The sequence below is a fragment of the Montipora foliosa genome, chromosome 8 (assembly GCF_036669935.1).
Source record: "Montipora foliosa isolate CH-2021 chromosome 8, ASM3666993v2, whole genome shotgun sequence".
Taxonomy (NCBI): Eukaryota; Metazoa; Cnidaria; class Anthozoa; order Scleractinia; family Acroporidae; genus Montipora; species Montipora foliosa.
In genome coordinates, this window is record NC_090876.1 from 25037235 (window position 1) to 25043234 (window position 6000).

At 38.7% G+C, this 6000-nt stretch overlaps 1 long non-coding RNA gene and 1 other non-coding gene across 2 annotated transcripts; both read left to right on the forward strand.

The window, feature by feature from the left end:
* The first annotated feature begins 1391 nt into the window (after positions 1 to 1391).
* On the forward strand, positions 1392 to 5244 carry LOC137968110 (uncharacterized). Its single transcript, XR_011116625.1, has 3 exons — positions 1392 to 1477; positions 1555 to 1667; positions 4804 to 5244. It is a non-coding gene; the product is annotated as an uncharacterized lncRNA (long non-coding RNA).
* Trnal-uag (transfer RNA leucine (anticodon UAG)) lies at positions 3155 to 3229 on the forward strand. Its single transcript has one exon. It is a non-coding gene; the product is annotated as a tRNA-Leu (tRNA).
* Positions 5245 to 6000: the final 756 nt, after the last annotated feature.

Genomic DNA, 6000 nt, shown 5'->3' on the forward strand with positions numbered 1-6000 from the left:
CATGCAAAGTCGATGGCGTGACACTCTAGATCTTCAGCACCTTTGTATGCAAAACTTTAAAAGCAAGTCCTTCTGAATCTGTGAAATGTGTAGTGTAAATGGCATTACGCTGAACACAGATGTGGCATAATTTAAATCGTCGACCGGACTGGATCAGTAAACGGATGACTGAACTTGTCAAATAGAGACTCTGTGTTACTCTTCTCGAAGTTAGCTCCAGTCCAAACCTCAGCATGTGATGTTATTCAATATTTTCATGAATTAAAAAATGAGCAAATAAGCGGCGACAGAGTAGAGCGTGGTTCATACTTGAGTAACTCAGGCAGCGTTTGCACGAACACGTTTTCAGATCGACACGATTTCATGACCGCGTCAAAATCGATGCGGTTTGGAAGTGCTTACACGGAACCGTTTTCGCCAGAAAATCCAAGTCGTGATGGTATAAGTGAGCGCTGCACTACGTGTTAAATTCACTATTTTAAATTGAACAATGCAAATTTCACACCAAAATAGTAACTGTATTCAAATCGATTTGGTTTCGCTGTTTACACGACAGACGATACCGCACCTTTTTGAAAACGCTCCACTTTTGGCAGCCGTTTCAAATCGACACGGTTTCGGCAAAAAACAGAAAACAGAAGGTGAAAACAGAAAACAGGTAAACAGAAGGTGTAACCGCATCGAAAACAATGCGGTTACAAATGAAACCGCGTTCGTGTAAACACTGCATTACTTACAATGTAATTCAAACCAATTCGTGTTACACATTCCGCGTCAACCCGTAATCGGGTTTATATATCACAAAAAAGGCAGTGTCGCGTTAACAAGGAGTTAAAAATTTGGGTTTTGAAATCTTAGAAAAAAAGAACTCTGTAATCATGTAACTTTGACTATGCTTTCACTCGTCACCAAGAATTCCACTCGCCACCAAGAATTCCACTCGCTTGCTTAGACTTCTTACCGTTGTAAAGACAGATATATATTTGATCTTTACAAAAGGAGGATAAAGTCGAGTAGTTACATCCACAACCGAGAAAGAACTTGCGATAAGTTTGAACATTCAGGAGGATGGATTTATGTTTTTCGACATTTAGTTTAACATTTTATTTTTTCAAGTCGTCATACGTCCAGTAAAGATTTCACCAGTCCAGTCCTATCATTCCTTTACAGCTTGCCTAATTGGTTGACTCTTGCGTTAATTAAGGGATGCAATTGAACGAATGGTTGCCAATTAGTGCAAATGCCACAGAAATGTCGTCTTTAATTCCGGCTCGGCAACAACCTTTGAAAGAAATGTCATGCTTGCAAATTAACCTTTCCTTTTGTTGTATTCCCGGCGTTGTGTAAAGTTAAATCAGTTTTCATTCAAGGCCGGAATGCATGAATAACACTCTAGAGTCAACATTTTGTTTTGAAAATAAATTCAAGCAACAAACGTGGACGCATTTTGTCTAACCGATCTGCGAACTGTGTTCGGGTGTGTTGAATTTACTTTTGCTTTAGTGTCCGTAACTAAAACGTTGACTTCGGTTCAGTTTACGCTTTTTTTTTCAGAAGCATTGCACGACATAATCAACAAGTGGATGGCCAAGTCGCCACATCACGTTAAATGATACTCGATATGAAGGCTTCATACAAGTTCTTTTAGTCGTCCCGTCGAGAATCAGGTGAACGGACATTTGGAATACTTCTAAATTGCTTGAGACTGATCAGGGGCCCGTTTCTCGAAAGTCCCGAAACTTTACGGGCCATTTTTGGGTGTTGCAATTCCCTTTGTATCTCAAGAACGGAGAGGATTTTTAAAAGTCGTCAAACTTCACTGTCATTTGGATTTTTGTTACCTTGAAAACATGTCAAAAGATCGGTTTTCCAAAACAAGCAGTTGCCAGTTTCACAAATGGCTTTTCGGGCCCAAAAAGTTTTCGGGACTTTCGAGAAACGGGCCCCAGGTTAGACATTTACAATGCGCAATGACTAGTGTTTTGTGGAGCTGCACAGATATATCTTTGGAGATAATTTGTACAAATGGTAAATGTACAAGTTTTGACGGGTCGAGGGGTGAGACACTTCGTAACTCTAATACACGCGCTACTAAGGACATCACTCGTTTATCCGGACTATGTGAACTCTAGCTTCCTGGCCCCAGTTATTCAAAAGGTAGACGGTAACGCCATACCCCGGATAAATCACGAGCCATTGGGTGGCGCAATTGGTTTCGCTATTACCTATCCTCTGGATAGTGATTAATCCAGCGGATAGTGCTATCCATCGTTTCTCGAAAGTCCCAAAAAATTCCCTCTATATCTTAAGAAAGGAGAGATTTTAAGTCACCAAACTTCACTATCAAATGAAAGGTGTTACAATTGAACCCACTGGGAACTCGGAAAAATCCGAGCCCCAGATGGGATTCGAACCCACAACCCTCCGTGATCTAGTCGGATGCTCTAACCACTGAGCTACTGGAGACTCTATGGTGAGCAAGGGTGAAGTGTGGGTATTTGACTCGAGCTGCATCACGCAGCCACAGAGTCAAATATCGACTGACAGCATAGCTCATAACTGCATCGCGCAGTCACATTGAGAGCATCATTGAACGATGCGGCCAACCAACCACCAAAGTGAGCGAATGTGAGAGGAGGGTCGTAGGTTCGAATCCCATCTGGGGCTCGGATTTTTCCGAGTTCCCAGTGGGTTCAATTGTAACACCTTTCATACATACATACATACATACATACATACATACTTTATTACGGCTCCCTTATACAGGGCTATTCTGCCATAATACAAATAAAAGGTAGAAGGACATGAAATCTATAAAAAGATAAGAGATTAATTAAGGCAAACTGATTAAAAAAAGATATATGGCTAAATAGTGATAAAATTTAGTAATCTATATACACGCATTAGACTATTTGGTAATATATGTACAAAGATGATGATACAAACGCTTTTTGAATGAATTTCATTTAATATGTGTTAAAAAATTCTCTCACATTCGCTCACTTTGGTGGTTGGTTGGCCGCATCGTTCAATGATGCTCTCAATGTGACTGCGCGATGCAGATATGAGCTATACTGTCAGTCGATATTTGACTCTGTGGCTGCGTGATGCAGCTCGAATCAAATACCGACATTTCACCCTTGCTCACCATAGAGTCTCCAGTAGCTCAGTGGTTAGAGCATCCGTCCTAGACCACGGAGGGTCGTGGGTTCGAATCCCATCTGGGGCTCGAATTTTTCCGAGTTCCCAGTGGGTTCTATTGTAACACCTTTCATTTAATGTGTGTTAAAACATTCTCTCACAACTTCACTATCATTTTGCTTTTTGGACCAGCTTATGAAAACAAGTGGAAGGCAATTAAATGGCTTTTCGGGCCCAAAACGACATCCGGACTTTCGAGAAACCGACCCCTGGACTTGCACCCATTCTTAATTAACTTTGAGCCCATTGAATATAATATTTGTCAAATACACGTATGTCAGGCTAGTCACGAAAATATGCATTGAAGTGTCTTTCACAATTTAAAATAGTTTGTTCTTACGCCAGAAAAGATTTTGGAAAAACAGAATAAATCCGGATATGCGATCTTGCAAACCACTGCAACCTTTGAATATTTGCCTTATTTTATGACATGAATCATCCCCAAGAACAAATTTTTGCATCCGGCAATTTTCGTTTGTTAAAACCCTTGCTCTAATAACCCTTTTTCATTTACATGCAGTATAGCTATTGATGTATTCTTTCTGACCTACAATGTAATATTACACTACTTCACTGACTCAACTATTGTAGGTCCGCTTCTCATAGTTTTTTTTTGGTGCCCAGCTACCCACTTTACTTTTTAAAATGTATCGTATCTCTATTTATTTACTTAAATCAAATTGAAATACATTTTTGTTGTTGCGGTTGTTGCAAAACCATAGTCCGATGGCTTTTGAGAAAGTTATGTTTGCTGTGAGTTAAACATAACTTGCATTATCCAAAATAAGTACAATAAGATCAAAATGAAAAAATTCTTGGTCAGTCGTTACACCACTATAACAACAAAAAGGCCGTCAGACACATGAACATGTTTTTTAAGACTTGTTTTTGAATCCATGTACCCTCTTGCAAATTTCACCTTTGTTTAGTATTTCAAAGGAGGCAGGAGTAAAGCGGGCACCTGCTGTCCAAGATTGTACTGACAGTTTCTGGAAAAAGAGGTTTAAATTAAGCACATTTTCTGTAATTCTTAAAAAAAAACACTGGCGTATTGAACTCTTTTGAAGTGGAGACCGCTGAAAGAACATTAATTTTTCAGAGTGGAATTTCACGCAATCCACGGTTATTTCTTGAGGGATTGCAGGAAAACAGCGACAAAGGGCCATTATTTCAAGGATGATCATAATGACCACGCGTCTAGAGAAATAATATTGCATTTCGACGATAAAGAGAAGGATGCAGGGCAATACCTGACGATACCATAATTGTCGGGCTATCGATGAAAGCAAAATACATCAAAAGTTTCTTATTGAACTTTCCCGATCATAAAGTCTATCCGTGACTTACTTTCAAGTGGAATGAACTATGATAGCAAAACGTATCTAAAAGCGCCTGCACTGGAAAACAAGCGCCACTTTTGCAGCGACGACCCCTTATAGTTGCGCTGATATAAGTCAGTACACTGTTTTGTTAAGCGGGATAGATAAGACATCATACAAGTACCTCTAATGTAAATGTAAAGTATAAACGATTTTCCGAAAGAAATCGAATAATCTGTTTTACAAAAATCCAATTAATACAAAGCCTTTCTTTTCCTTGCAGTCAAACACCTATCAAATGGCCGCCCCAAGAGAGTAACCTATTAAATTGTTTTTCTGTTATGTAAATTTTCCGGTGAACGAATGTGTGAAAAGTGTAACCAAAAAAGCCCAATGTGGATGTTGAGTGTTTAAATTAGTTTATGATAATAAAACATAATATGTGCGCTTCTGCGTGCTTTCTTCCTTGCGCCCCAAAAGACTACTTTCAATCAAAGAAGAACTTGTGCTTTTGATTGCTATTTCGAAGCGAAAATGCTCTGCATTTTGTGATATTATCCAATGATTCACTTTAAGGAGCAATCAACGGGTAACACATTATGTTTACGCTATATATTTCACATTTGTGGAAGTCGAAGTGAGCTTTGACTTGATATACTTTGGATTTACAAGAAATGAAGCCGCCAGAAGTATCCGATTCTACATCCTTAAAGACATCGATAGAGGTCGCGTAGTACGATTTTTCTCTAGTTACTCAGAGATAAACACTTCACTGAATTGACTTGTCGCTCATATGAAAAATGCAAATAAACGTTTATTTAGCATGTTTCCTTTTGCGTTTGTGAAATTAAAGAGAAAGTTGAGTAAACGCAAGTTGTAACGATTTGTACTTCGGTATGTGTTGTGTGAACAATTTGATCTTAATCTGATTTGAAACTGGTCTGAATTTTTCTTATAGCGGTTGCTTGAAAACAAAATTTGCAAAACGACATTTACCTGCGCAGAAAGTGAATAACGACAGAATTAACATGATAGTTACTCTGTCGGAGCGAGTTTTGTTCTTACCTCAGTAATTTTACTTGTCTTTTCTGATTTTCAAATGGATGAGGGTCCTGAGTTCAGTTGCTATTCGCTGGTTCCTGCCTCAAGCGATCTACGTTAACAAAAGTAATGTGGCTCATTGAAATTATTTTCACAGTGGGGCCAATCAGGTTAGGCGTTAGTAATTCCCAGTTATCCAACACAAATTAGTAGAGTTCTTTACTAACATGAAACGATTTCGATTGTAGTCATCACACTCCAATGCTGTTCCCTGGCCTGATTTTATGCTTAGATTTTATGACCTCGCATGAGAATTGCAGTGTACCGTATATTATAATCAGGTTCTTCAACAGAAATTACTCAAACCTTATTAATTATTGAAGGCAGATCTAATTCATACCGAAAAAAATATTGCTATTTATCTTCTTTCTGATGAATA